This window comes from Scylla paramamosain, chromosome 2 (genome assembly GCF_035594125.1).
Source record: "Scylla paramamosain isolate STU-SP2022 chromosome 2, ASM3559412v1, whole genome shotgun sequence".
Lineage (NCBI taxonomy): Eukaryota > Metazoa > Arthropoda > Malacostraca > Decapoda > Portunidae > Scylla > Scylla paramamosain.
In genome coordinates this window covers 37121817-37136816 of record NC_087152.1, presented here as the reverse complement: position 1 = coordinate 37136816, position 15000 = coordinate 37121817, and the positions used below count along the sequence as shown (strand labels likewise).

General features: G+C 38.6%; 1 long non-coding RNA gene across 2 annotated transcripts in view; it reads right to left on the bottom strand.

Moving 5' to 3' along the window:
- The window catches only part of LOC135114546 (uncharacterized), a 149457-nt gene that overhangs the window by 80281 nt on the left and 54176 nt on the right, over positions 1-15000 (bottom strand). For both annotated transcript variants that reach the window (XR_010275536.1, XR_010275537.1), the window contains exon 2: positions 1755-1860. This is a non-coding gene — a long non-coding RNA (uncharacterized LOC135114546). The remainder of the gene's footprint in view (positions 1-1754; positions 1861-15000) is intronic.

The window sequence follows — 15000 nt, the reverse complement described above, 5'->3', positions numbered from 1 at the left end:
AAGGAGAAAAAGAAACATCAGCAGTTCTTATTTTTCAGCCTCCCTTTTACCTTGAACCTTTAACCCTTTCACTGCTAGACAAGTTTTCTCATAATCATTTAGAACTTTCAGACACTTTGATTTTATTATAGCCTCTTAATATCATTTTATCTTCATGTCCATGTAAAAAAAAAAAATGCTTCACACTGTTTTCATTCTTAGGAAAGGAAGGTCAGAGAAATAGAAGGGTTAAGGAAGATATGAAACCATTTTCGAAACACTACATCACCTATGTATACCTTTCCTTTGCAAGCCTCGGCCATACATCAAACTATTAGGACATTCCAACCACGTTTCATTTAACTCTTTTCTGTTACAGTTTTCTTCTATTAATCTCCTGTTCTCTAATTTTTTCCTCTTCTGTTCTCACTTTTTTTTATTATGCTGTTAACCTTCTAACTTCTTATTTTAGACTTCTTTGTGCGTGTATCAAATAAATATTGCTCTGAATGTTAACAAAAAATGAAGGTAACAACGGAAGGATTAATAGCATTTACGTAATGGGAAAGATTTCCTTAATTTACATCTGCCAAAGTCCTTGAAGCGCGTCAGGCCGGTAGATTAATTAACTGATTGACTGGTCATTTAGAGCTGAAGCATCGAGGTCAGACGGCGTAACTTCATAAAAGTTGCTTAAACAATACAGACAAAAAAAACTATCGCAAATAAAAACACTTACAATGAAATAAAAAATGGTTACGTAAAATTTTACTGCGCGTGGACGATGCCAGATCTCTCCACAAAGAGAAACTTGACCTATATTCATAAATGCTTTTTCCTCTTATCAGGACTATTTTCGAAGACTACATATATGAATAGTCCTGCTATTAAGAGTGCACTTCTCATTGATGGTGCCGAATCTACATTGAACCTTCATGAAAACGTCCCTGAGAACCTAAATAACTTTCAGTACAACCTATTTATATGTAAGAAATGACAAAACAAAATATTTAAGAGCACGGATCCTAATCAGATGAGAATACAGACCGCCAGACAGGTATTATATTGACAGCAAGCACCACGCCAGCACATGGACACGCACACACACATCACTTTAGCTTGAAAAAGAATGTATTTTTTTTTATCATTTCAACTCCTTCACCATTAGACAAATATTCCAGGGATCAGTCAAAGCTTTTCTGACATTTACACACATTTGTAATACAGCCTCTTTAAAATGTAGTCTAAAACATACCAAGAAAGCTTCTTATTCCCTCTCATTTGTGCGTGTGTCATCGCTATCACTTTTTGCAACATCCTGTAGGTTAGCAAAGGACGACCATGACAGTAAAAATATCAATAAAAGAAGACAGTAAAAATATCAATAAAAGAACACAAACGAGATCTCCATATCCTAAGGTGCTTATAAATCTACAGCGAGTTTTTAAGCTATCAAATAAGAACTTGAGTATTATATGAACTCGAAAGAGAGCAAATAGTGCATAAAAACTGAAAGCACAAATGCGTTTACTGAATTATGAATATTAATGATTAAAGATTCCTCTGCACTTACGAACAAATGAATTCCTTGACTTAACGAATAAATAGATGGGCGATTAAAGATCTGCACGTGACACATATTTATAAACAAACATAGATCCAGCTGTAAAAAGTAAAAGATGCGTGTATTGAGTCTTAAATGCAATTTATCAACACTTAACCACAAATTCATCACATGAGTTGATAAATTAATAGACACACGGTTAAATATTTACAGGCAGCGTCCTCTCAGAAAACGACGCACCGGTGTTGTCAGTGGCTTGATAAACATCCATCCCCTGACGGCGGCGGTGTGACGTGCAGCTGCGAGCGCGGGGAGTCCTGAGGGGAGCGAGAAATTGGGTACGCGTTATGTTCCAGATGAAAGTCAGAGCGCGTATATTTGCTTTATTTATTTATTGACATCTATTTTCTTTTTTTATTTATTTCACTAATTCATTTATTTACTTGTTCATTTACACAAAGCATTCTTTACTTATGTATTTAACAATCTATTTTTATTTTTATATGATTTATCTATTTATTTACTTACTTGTAAAGAGCATTACACACTTTAGACCTGCCCTTGCCCCTGTTTAGATTATTAAACTTAGTCTAAATACTGTGCATCTATACAACATAATATCACCATAAACAAATCACTACAGGTGGTTTCCAATGATAGATCCTGCACTAAAATTGAGCTTTTGGCATCTTAAGTTATGAAGACTAACGTCACTAAAAGTTTCTTAAGGATTTCAATATTTTTTTCTTGAAGTGATCCTACTTAAAAAAAAAGAAAAAAGAAAAAAAAAGTTTTCTAAAGACAGTCAAATTCTGATTACATTTAGCGGATATAAAACATATCTTCTTATCTACTTATCTTGGAGATAAACAGTGGAGTTATAAACAATAACAACAAAAACAACAATAGTAATAATAACAACAACAACAATACTAATACTACTACTACTACTACTACTACTACTACTAATAATAATAATAATAACAACAAATTATATAAGACTAACAAAAGTACGTACTAGTTGCAGAAGTAGTAGTAGTAGTAGTAGTAATAGTAGTAGATATAATGGTAATAATAATAATAAATAATAATAATAATAATAATAATAATAATAATAATAATAATAATAATAATAACAATAACCAAAAATATGACATTAATAGCACTAGTTGTAGCAGTAGCAACAGCAGCAGCAGCAGCAGCAGCAGCAGCAGCAGCAGCAGCAGTAGTAGTAGTAGTAGAGTAGTAGTAGTAGTAGTAATAGTAGTAAATAATAATAATAATAATAGTAATAATGATAATAATAATAATAATAATAATAATAATAATAATAATAATAATAATAATAATAATAATAATAATAATAATAAATAATTATAATAATAATAATAATAATAACAAAACTAATAATGAAGACAAGCTATCATCTTTTTTAGAGAAATGAGAAAATATCTTTGGCAAGTGAGATTCCCGGTCAACTCACGGGAGGGGGAGCGTAGCGGGGCGGGGAGTGTTGACTATGCCTGGCAGAGTTCACCGAAGCAACCCCGTAAACAGCTGAGTTTCGACGCGCCGCTGGGAGAGGCGTCCGCTGCCTGATAGTGCAGTCACCGTGGTGTGTGTGTGTGTGTGTGTGTGTGTGTGTGTGTGTGTGTGTGTGTGTGTGTGTGTGTGTGTGTTTAATGATGCAACCTCACCTCAGTGCTACCAGATCAAGGATTGGTAACATACATATACAGAATAGACATCAGTACAGCAGAACTTCATTTCACTTCGCTGATGTTTTTCACATTTTTATTTTTGTTGTACACAAAATTAATCTGTTCAGTCTCTCTCTCTCTCTCTCTCTCTCTCTCTCTCTCTCTCTCTCTCTCTCTCTCTTAGACAGGACTAAGTGCTTTAAACACGACAGAAACAAGCCAGGTGATATTTCAGCTGAAGCAATCACACACGGCCCTAACATGTATGCGGGAAACAATAGCTCGGTGAGCTGGCTGGCACAATATGTCAAAGCAATTTAAATTCAGGGAAGAGGAGAAAAATTTGATGTCATCGCTGTTTTAAAAAGGCATCAAATCAACCAACCATAAAAGTGGAAGCAATATACGTCTGTTTATGAGCGTCAAGGTAATGCTTTCCTGACCCAACGCTCGCTGCAGAATATGTCCTTCATTCTGAAAATGTGTTGAACTTATTGCCGCCCATGAACGGAGGAAGACCGTAAAGTTGAATATTTACAGGTTTCATTGCGGAAAAAACGTAGGTACTGCATGACCGCGTGATGCATGTCCAACAATTACATTTCATTTTGTTGTAAGAGGGCCTCTGGGCTAAAGCAACAATAACAATAAAAAAAAGTCCATTGAAGGTCCTAAACCCTAAAGAATACTCTGAAAAGGATTATATAAATTTAAGAGAAGTGTACCAAAAGTTCGTTAGGAGAAAATACAGGAGGCAAGGAGTTGCAGAATTTACCAATAAAAAGAAACTAAACCCTGAGAAGACTAGTTAATTTTTGCACTGGAGAGGTGGACAGAATAGGGGCAGAGGCCTCAGGTAGGGTGGAAAAACACACAATTAACAAGGTCAGAAGAGCCGTGAGCCTGAAAGTAAAGATAGAAGATAACAAGAGATGCAACCTTGCGGCGGAGAGAGAGAGAGAGAGAGAGAGAGAGAGAGAGAGAGAGAGAGAGAGAGAGAGAGAGAGAGAGAGAGAGAGAGAGAGAGAGAGAGAGAGAGAGAGAGAGAGAGAGAGAGAGAGAGAGAGAGAGAGAGAGAGAGAGAGAGAGAGAGAGAGAGAGAGAGAGAGAGAGAGAGAGAGCCTTAAGACGGTCAGTCAGAGAAGGGTTTATAGCACGAAATTATTTTGACTGCCATGTTGAAGAGAGCAATATGGGTGAAAACCGCCCCCCATCCCTCTACCCCGTCATATATGTGAAGCGTACTCCATACATGGGCAGATGAGGTCCCTGTGCAGAGTTAGCAGCTGGGAGGGCGGTGAGAGAAACTGGTGGAGACAACTCAGAAAGCCTAAGTTCACACAAACTGTTTTAGCGCGAGATAAGATTATTAGTAAAGGACAGACCAAGGAAGTTCATTGTAGAAGAGGGGGACAATTGAGTGTCACTGAAGAAGAGTGGATAGTTATCTGGGAAGGTTGTTTCGAGTTGATACATGTAGATGGAGGAATCGAGTTTTGAGGCATTGAACATGATAAAGCCCTGAGGTACACCACTGTTAATAGACTTAAGAGAAGAACAGTGACCGTCTAATACAGCAGCAACAGAACGGCCGGAAAGGAAACCTGAGATGAAGTTACAGAGCGAATGATAAAATTTGGAAATTAAAGCTTATTGGCAGACTCTGTCTAATACTTTTGATATGTCTAAATTGGAAATTAAAGCTTATTGACAAACTCTGCCCTCTTATTGACAAACTCTTTTGATATGTCTAAAGCAACAGCAAAAAAGCTAAACAAAATCCCTAAAAGAAGATGACCAAGACTTCATAAGAAACGTCAGAAGATAACAAATAGAGCGGCCACGGCGGAACCCATGCTGGCGATCTGATATAAGACTGAGGTGATACATGTTTAATAATTTTACTGTTAAGGATAGATAAAAAAAAAAAAAAACTTTAGAGAGGCAGGAAATTAAAACAGGACCGTATTTTGAGGGATAGCGATCACCCATTTTAGGAACAGGCTGAATGTAGGCAAACTTGCAGCAGAAGGAAAAGGTAGATGATGACAGACAGAGTTGGAAGAGTTTGAACAGACTAGATGTGAGCACGAAGGCACAGTTTCTGGGAATAAGAGGAGGGACCCCATCAACTCCATAAGCCTTCCGACGGTTAAGGCCAGCGATGGGATGGAAAACATCATTAGGGAGAATCTTAATAGGAGGCATGAAATTGCTCTCATTATTCTAGACGTTCCTTTGAATTTCTACGAAGTAAAAAAAAAAAAAAAAAAAAAAAAAAAATGTAAAAAAAGAAATATATAAATCCTTATTTTTAATGTTTTGCGTCGTTTTCATGTATATTGAATCTGATATTTTACAAAAAAAAAAAAAAAAATATTGGTGACAGTCTTTTAGTCACTAACTCCTGCATGTTGACTGTATGTTCAGTGTTTTATGAGTGTTCCTGTGCGTTTTATTTGGTTTTGACATGCAAGGCAGTCTGGCCAAGGACTACAAAAGGATAATTGCTTTAATTGCCTTCCTTGAAAGTTTGCTTAGAAAATCTTGAAAGGTTTCGGTAATTCAGTATTAAAAGTGCTTTGATATTCTTCTTCAAGGTATTACCGTCACTGCGTTGTCAAGATTACCTTGTTATCGCGATCTCTGTCCCCCCACACACACACACACACACGCACGCACGCACGCACGCACGCACACGCACGCACGCACGCACGCACGCACGCACGCGCGCGCACACACACACACACACACACACACACACACACACACACACACACACACACACACACACACTCCTGAAAGAGTTCGTCAATTCTTTGTTTACGGACAAAGTTTAAAACTTTTACTAGTGTTGAAGGGTCAAAGACCTTTTACAAACCTGTCGAAGACGTAGTGCAGAGTGAGGATTTATTTCATCGTGTGGTGCTTTCACTCACAAGGTTTACTGTGTGAATGGTACAGTACTGACTATCGAAGAATATCTTTCCTTGATCATGCTTCTTTTTTGTTTTTCTTTTAAACCTTCCGTTAAATAGTGAGAAAGTCCGGAGTCTGCACAACTAGTGGAGGGATAGTTAGTTCATTTTAACTTTTTCTCACGCAGTAATTATTATTGTAGCACTGCACCGAGACTCATCCTGGCGTAACTAGCAAGAAAATCTATAGGGTTATCAATCCGCTATGAGCCTCTATTTCCTTACCATCTAGACATTTACTACCATAACACCTCTCTTATTATATCGCCTAAAAACTGCAACTCCTAATGTTATTTTTCTACTGTTTCTGGTACTAATGTCATCATCAGCTGACACACAGACAAGTGGGACGGACCACTAGCAGAGAATACCCTAAGGAGTATGATGATTCATTTCAGCCTCTCCTTTTGTAATAAAGTTCACAAGATCAATTTCCATTACAATTGGAGGATTTGACAACTGATCAGTAACTAACATTAATATTACGAGTTCCTAATAAAGGCTACCTTCGTCAAGGTACATAAGAATCAGATTACTTCTTTCATTGATTTTCCATGTAATAAAAGACATAGTGGAGAGAGTCGTTGATACTGGATGAAGCGTCTACCTTCACTTAGCTGCGGCACACGCTCATGTAAGTACTCCTACTGATTTCAAAACTTTTTCATTCCATCTAGCACATGTATCCTCTGTCTCATTTGCTTTATTCTTTCTACAACAGTCTTTAATATTATTTTATGCAGTTATTTTCTCTTTTCTATATCTCCTGGGCATGAGGCTCCGTATTCCCGACTGTTTTGTCTTCATTTATCCGTCTTGCGGAAGTTGCAGGGTTCCCTAAGTGTGTTTTCCTGGTTCAAGTGATAGTCTAACGAAGATTTTGGATCATTAGTGGAGAAAACAACCATGAGAACCGAACTAATCACTTTGGTCTTTGGAAATACTGATGATGAGAGTTCAGTGTTTAAAAATGCTAAATATGAAACTGGTGGTGTGCAATAACACAGGACGAAGCAACTGTACTGTAATTTTTGTAAAGTTTTGACTGGAACACTGCTGAAATATCTGATTAAATTTTGTCATGTTGCTTCATTCTAGGTTTCGCTGCAACCTTAATTCCGATTTTGTTTCACTGTGTATATTAATGATGATCTTTGTGATGTTTGTTTTGTTTAACTAGTTTATATTTTGTTTACTCTTGCCTTTATTGTTTTTTAATTTATCATTTAAATAAAACTCAGCGTCGTATCTACAGCATTGCTTTTTAAAATTCTACAAGCGTTTATTTTCTTAATGGCATCAACCTTTACTACGCGATCTCTTCACTAGTGCCGCCTTCTTAATCACAGCCGTCACCTCGGGGCTTGTTGCTCCCACGCCACCTTCGTTAAAACTTAAAACCTGTAAGCTTGTTTTTTATTTACATTGAGAGCAGTTTTTATTTTTTCTTGGCATGATGTTTGGAGAAATGTTGGTGAAAAAAAAAAAACTTCAATCCGGTCTGGAAAGTGTGACCTTTTATCACTTGTTATTATGGTGTATTTCGTTGTTTACTAATACATTTGAGATTATCGAATTTCTCTTTTGAAGTTTTGTGGTGACACATGATTTATATTCATTAGTATTCTGGCATAATGTTAATTCTTATTTCAATAAAAACGGACATTCGCTAAAATCCTTGCATCGTCGTGCTACTTTCTTGAGCAAGACTCTCTCTCTCTCTCTCTCTCTCTCTCTGTGTGTGTGTGTGTGTGTGTGTGTGTGTGTGTGTGTGTGTGTGTGTGTGTGTGTGTGTGTGTGTGTGTGTGTGTGTGTGTGTGTGTGTGTGTGTGTGTGCGGGTGGTGGACGTTCTAACAAATACTTATGCTTTCAACATCATTGCTTTTCCTTGTCGGAGTTAAAAGTCACTGGTGTGTACTAAGTACATTATATGCAAGTTTTAGAATGAATTTATTACCCCATCTTTATTTCACAAACCGTCCTGCAAAGCTGCTGAGCGTCATAATAATACTGCCTATTCTACCCCCATCGTACTTACCCCTGCTGAAATTGTGGCATGAATAATTACCCCATGTCTTGGAAAATAAAGCTTTTTTTTCTATTTGAGGCACGTCACCGAGTCCAACAATATTTCATTTGACACTTTCTGGTATGCGTGTTAAACTTTTAAGTCTGTGATATGCAAGGTGCCTGACGCTGCCGGGTAAATTTTTCATGGATTTGAATCTTTAATGTTTAGAGCCTTGCATCCTACAGACAAAGTTCAGTTGCTTTCAGTGGAAAAGTGAGTAAAAAGCTCTGAAGCAACAAGACCAGACCTTCCATTTGTGATCTCTCTCCTCCGGTGTGCCCCACTTAGGGATTGCCACAGCGGATCACTTGTTTCCACCTTAATCTGTTTGGTGTTTCTTCTGTCACATCCATCATCCGCTTGTCGAACATAAAGTAAATTTATGGTGAGGGATGACAGGTAGATATATAGGAAGATGTGTTTTAGACAAGGGCTGCAACGTATACGCCTATTGTCACCTTGCACCTTCCCATATATTCTTTGGCATTATTTTATTGGATGAAGCAGCTAGTAGTTTCGATTAAGGCTCAGAAAGTAAACCATGAATCATATTACCTCTGTTCATTGCAGCCGTGCCAACAACCCCATCTCTCTGCCATATACTCTCTGAAATACAGTTGCTGGTGCCATTCTATTACAAATATTATGTGTGTCCTCCTATTTTATGGGGTGCTCGGTAGTTACAACCTTCAAATGGCGACAGATATGAATAACTTATACACGGTATGTACGTATGAGCATAAAATGATATCTTAATCGCAGTGTGTGTGTGTGTGTGTGTGTGTGTGTGTGTGTGTGTGTGTGTGTGTGTGTGTGTGTGTGTGATTATATGATTTCACAAGACTTCATAAATAACTCCGATCATTCCTTTAGTAAATTAAGACCGTTGTGTTTGAGAATTAGGAAATACCCAAAATCAGCATAATATCAACATTTGTGTGTATCTTGTGATCAATAACAATTATCTATTTATCTATCTATTTATCTGATTCTCTCTCTCTCTCTCTCTCTCTCTCTCTCTCTCTCTCTCTCTCTCTCTCTCTCTCTCTCTCTCTCTCTCTCTCTCTCTCTCTCTCTCTCTCTCTCTCGCTCTCTCTCTAATTGTATGTGTGTGTGTGTGTGTGTGTGTGTGTGTGTGTGTGTGTGTGTGTGTGTGTGTGTGTGTGTGTGTGTGTGTGTATTGACAAAATGACTGGCGGCAGAATCATCGGGGTGTTTTTATGTGACGGTGAAAGACACAGAATCTCGCACAAGGAGGACAGGTAAGCGCAAAATCCTCGGTGTGCGGTTTCAATTAATGTTTTCCGCTTTCCTCCACAGTGTATGTTCTCCTTTCTTTCACTGATCTGTCTTGCTCGCTTTGAAGTAAGGTTTTCAATGCCGCCACCGAGAGAGAGGGTGTGCCAGAAAGGAAGATTACAAGCACAGTGGCCCAGTTTCAAATTTATAGTGTGGATATCTGCCTCGTATTGTGTTTCATCAATAGTGTGTGTGTGTGTGTGTGTGTGTGTGTGTGTGTGTGTGTGTGTGTGTGTGTGTGTTGGAAAAAAAAAGCGAGCAGACATACAGACATACAAACACAACATGACCAGATGTGGGTGCTTTTGTAACAAGCTTAGAAATTATTATTATTACTATTACTATTACCAATATTATTATTATTGCTACACTACTACTACTTTTGCTGCTACTACTTCTACTACTAGTACTATCACTACCACTACTACCATCATCTTTATCATTACCACCAGCATTGATAACATCATCACTAATCATCATTAATAAACAACCTACACCTGCACAACACGCATGAGAGGACAAAAGACCCACACTCACAGGACACCCACTTGATAACGAAGTGCAGAATAACCTAAGCCTTCCCTTTAACGAGTTGATTTTACACAAACAAATTACAAAGCCACAAAACACAGGAGTTAAGGAACAACTGTGTCTCGGTTATGACGTTTCAGCTGGGCAAAACTGCTATGCGTTATTCTAGCTCGACCACACAGGGTACATCAGTCGAGTGGCATGAAGCTTTTTCCTTGCCAATCCTCCTTTGTTGAGTGAAGCACTACACTACAAGACGTGTCTCCCTCAGCATGAATTACACACATGCCTCGTGTCCCTTATCCCTTGTTAGCTGCTGTCTGCTGTGATCCACGAAAAGTGTTAACCCATTTAGTGCTAGCTATTTTTTTCCATAAACTTCTATAGCTTTTCCAACACATTTTTTTTTGTACTGGAGCATTTCAATAGTTCTATCGCATGGCTAATACAAAATCAATCTCTCATTCCCTATTTTCTTTCTACATGTCCACGCAAACAAGTTTATAAACTACTGTGAATGTTACCATGAGACGACAATAGTAGTAAATAGATTAGGAGTCCCGTAGCGCGAAGACATGGCACATTTGCGAGAAGGAGAAGCAGGAGAAGAAAAAAATGAAGAAAAAAATAAAGAATAATGAATGAATGAATGAAAGAAACAAACAAAATCAGAAGGACAGAAAGAATGAAACAAGAATGTATGAAAGAATGAAAGAAAGAAAAACAAGAAGGAAAATAATGACAAGAAAGTAAAAAAAAATAATAACAAAGTAAGGAAAAAGTAAGAAAGGAAGAAATACAGAAAACTCGATATCGGAATACCGGATATTCAATGAGGTAAATCGGACATGGAGATTCCCAGTAAAATTCTTGTATTCCTTCAGGCATCGCGAAAATAAGAAGACGAGACGGACCTGCATCAAGTCAACCAACATAAAATCGCTAGAAACAGATTTGGCACTTGCAAGAAACAGAATGAAAGATCTACTCGTAGTTTTCACATCCAACATGAAGTTCATAAAAAAAAAAAAGATAATCCAGTTAAACAATAATCAAACACGTGAGGCCGAGGAGGAGTAAAGGTTTATGATGATGCAGAAACATTTTACTTCTACTGGACGTCTTCTTTTCAAAATAGAGAGTGGCAATGCCCTAGTTCGTTAAAGCGATGCACCAAACAGTAAACTCAAAGAAGTAGGGACATCCTTTAGAGTGGATGGAAATGATGATGGAGAAACTAATGATGAAGGAAAGAAAATCACAATATTCTCAAAACCTATATACGCAACTATTGGTGAGCAATGATCCATAATTAGAAGGCAATGATTTGAGAGTGGTTTAGAACGACTGGATAACAAGTTTTCTTCTCTGCAGCTGGTGACTTGACATCACTTATGGACCTGTGGACAACCTGTTCTCAAGGCTTTGTGTAAGGAAAAGCTTTCCCACCAAATATTCATCCTAGACCAAAATTCATGAGACTTACGAACAAACGAAAAAATAAAATATTTTCCCCTCGCATTTTACAGAATACAAGAAAAGATTTGATTTAGTTCTAAACTTGCGTTAAGGTTTACAAACAACGTAAAAGCAAAAGTTTTAAAAATTTCAGCGATTCCCTAGTATTTATAAATTTGCAAGAGCTAATCTGAGTTGGGTTTTCCTCTCACTTTTTATGGCTTTGGGGAGACTCCTCAACACGTAGAAAGTCAGGATTTTCGATATATCTGCTGTGGAAATACACCAACCTTGAAGCCCAACAACACAAGAGTGAAAATATTCCAATAAAAGAGACTGGACGAGGGGACAAATTTTCAGAGAAGTTGTTGACTGCTGGCACAGGGAAAGTTTATTTTTAGAGTTAAAAATGGGGAAAAACGAAAGAAAGCCGTCGACCTTTGAAGTGACGACAAATTTATCTGAAAAAAAAAGTGAATCTGGCCAGGAAATATAAGTGATCCGTAAAAACGCTAAAGGATGGTGAGCGGAAAAACAGTCTAGAGTTCAATACAAGAATGTGAGGGAAGCCATTACGCAGCAAAACAACAAGTCATAGAACTGCAGGACATTTCTTAGTGTGTCGCAATTTGTGGGAATCAAGCCACTCAAGGGGAATAAAGCACTAACAAGGATGGTTTACTATGTTGTCGCCAAACACAGTGACGAGAAAACAATTTTACTTTATTCGTTGAGAAAACCACGACCAGGACTTTCTATGGTCTTATTTAAGCATGGCCGTGGAATCGTATAGACTTTGACCCCTCACACACGCAAAGTTTAATTAGGGGAGAACTCCTTTGAAAGGCAAAAAAATAACATGCAATAAAAACATTTGGCATGGAATATAAACAATGAAAAGAACATAATTAACAAAACACAGTAACATAGGAGATAATACACTTGGCCATAAACTCAGAGCTTAACTAAAGATCCATGACATCGCTACATGAACCTAAAAATAAAATATCAGCGTGGAAAAAAAAAAAAAAAATTTGTCATAACATGCTAACGAAGGAAAACATCATACGGTTCACAACACAGAATAAAGTCACAGATACCAACGTGGCACAAACTTAACTAAATTTCCATAACGTCAATATCCGAACCGGAATAAAAACAAACACTAACACAAGGGAAAACATTCGCCATGACATGTAGAAAAGGAAAGAATTTGATGGCTAACAAAGAGAGAACAACACAGTGAAGTTACAAATAGAGGACGGCCACAAACACGGAACTTAACTAACATTCTATACATCATCATATGGACACACACACACACACACACACACACACACACACACACACACACACACACGCACGCACGCAAAGAAAATCCTTCGTCATAACATGTGGAGAAAGAAAAGAATATCAAGATAAGACAAACACAGTAAAGTCAGAAAGAGAAACATGAAGGAACACGAACATCAAATTTACTAAAAGTCTAACATCAACATGAGAAAACCGCAAAACACACACACACACCACACACACACACACACACACACACACCACACACACACACACACACACTAACGTATCGTAAAACCTCCGCTGTGACATGTGGGCAAAGAAAGAATATCAGAGTTAACGAAGCAGAGTGAAGTCAGAAAGAAAGAGAAAGAGAGAGAGAGATACCTGTGTTACCATTACGAGGAGATGGACGCAAGCAGGTCACGCAGAACTGACGATAGATCAATATTTGCCCGGACAGAACGGCAACGCAAGGATGAAAAACGGAGACAAGGCACACACGGAAAAGATGGAGAGTCGAGGTGAAAAAAAAAACTGCGTTGAAGCGACTTGAAATAGATGAAAAGAGACGCCATAATTGTTCCTGAGATAGTGTTTAATGGCATAGCTTCCACATCCACCACTGCAACTATTCTTTTTTTTTCTCCTGTGTGTGTGTGTGTGTGTGTGTGTGTGTGTGTGTGTGTGTGTGTGTGTGTGTGTGTGTGTGTGTGTGTGTGTGTGTGTGTGTGTGTGTGTGTGTGTGTGTGTGTGTGTGTGTGTGTGTGTGTGTGTGTGTGTGGGCGGGTGCGAGCAGAAAAACAAGCAAGAACAATGGAAAACACCCACGTGCAATGTTTTGAATAAAGTGGGCACATTCACGCACTTTTCCATTCCACCGACAAATCCAAACTTTATTTACATCACAATTGCTACTGACGACAATTTCAAACTTATTACAGCATGGAATGAGAGAGAGAGAGAGAGAGAGAGAGAGAGAGAGAGAGAGAGAGAGAGAGAGAGAGAGAGAGAGAGAGAGAGAGAGAGAGAGAGAGAGAGAGAGAGAGAGAGAGAGAGAGAGAGAGAGAGAGAGAGAGAGAGAGAGAGAGAGAGAGAGAGACTCCTTCCTCTTACCCTCAAAATCAACCAGTTACATTTACAATACACAATTCTCAGGGGAAGGATTGAAGATAGAATTACAAGCCACGCATTCTGCAACCCTTAAGTCAACTACCAGACGCAATGCAAGCCTGTACAATGCAAGGTAATAAATACTATATATTTTAAAAGTGTAAAACCCAACTTTTCCTCTCCCGTCCTACGCGGGTATTCACTAAGTCATGAGCTGAAACCCACTTCTCTATGCATGGTTAGTGAATAGAGCACCAAGAGTGGAGCATAAAGTGTGTGGTCTCTATTCCTATGTAAATCTCTCTCTCTCTCTCTCTCTCTCTCTCTCTCTCTCTCTCTCTCTCTCTCTCTCTCTCTCTCTCTCTCTCTCTCTCTCTCTCTCTCTCTCTCTCTCTCTCTCTCAAAGTCTTCATCCCTGTCTTCGCAGTTTTTTCCCCTTCACTCCAGCTCTCCCTCGCCTTCTCTTTTTTAATCCCAGGGCACAATGCATTGCACTTTCTCCTTATTCCCACCGCTCTCCCTTTTAGAAATCTCCTTCTCGTAGCCTGACTCACTCTCACTCTCTCTTTCTGGCATGCGGATCTTCCTCCTTCTCCTCCTCCTCCTCCTCTTCTTCTTCTTCTTCTTCCTCTTCCTCCTCCTGCTCCTCCTCCTCCTACTCCTCATTACCACTCTCTCAAACACTCCATATTCCTCCCTCCCTCTCTCTCTTTCCAGCCCTTTCTGAATGCCTTTTCCTTTTTCCTCCCTCTTCCATCCATCCCTCCTTCCCTTCCCTCCTACTCGACTACATTATTCTCCAGGGAAAAATATTGCAGTATCTAGAGTGTATCTGGAGACTCATACATAGTCAATATACCTCAGGGATAATTTTTCTCCACCACGTTGGAAGTTATGGGGCCCTTCTCGCTGCTGTGTTTACCTTGGGGGCCTCCGGGGGTCTGGCAGCTGGCCCTGAGAGTTGGGAGGATATTTTTTTTCTTTTTTTTTTTTTCTTTTGTATAGTGCTAAGA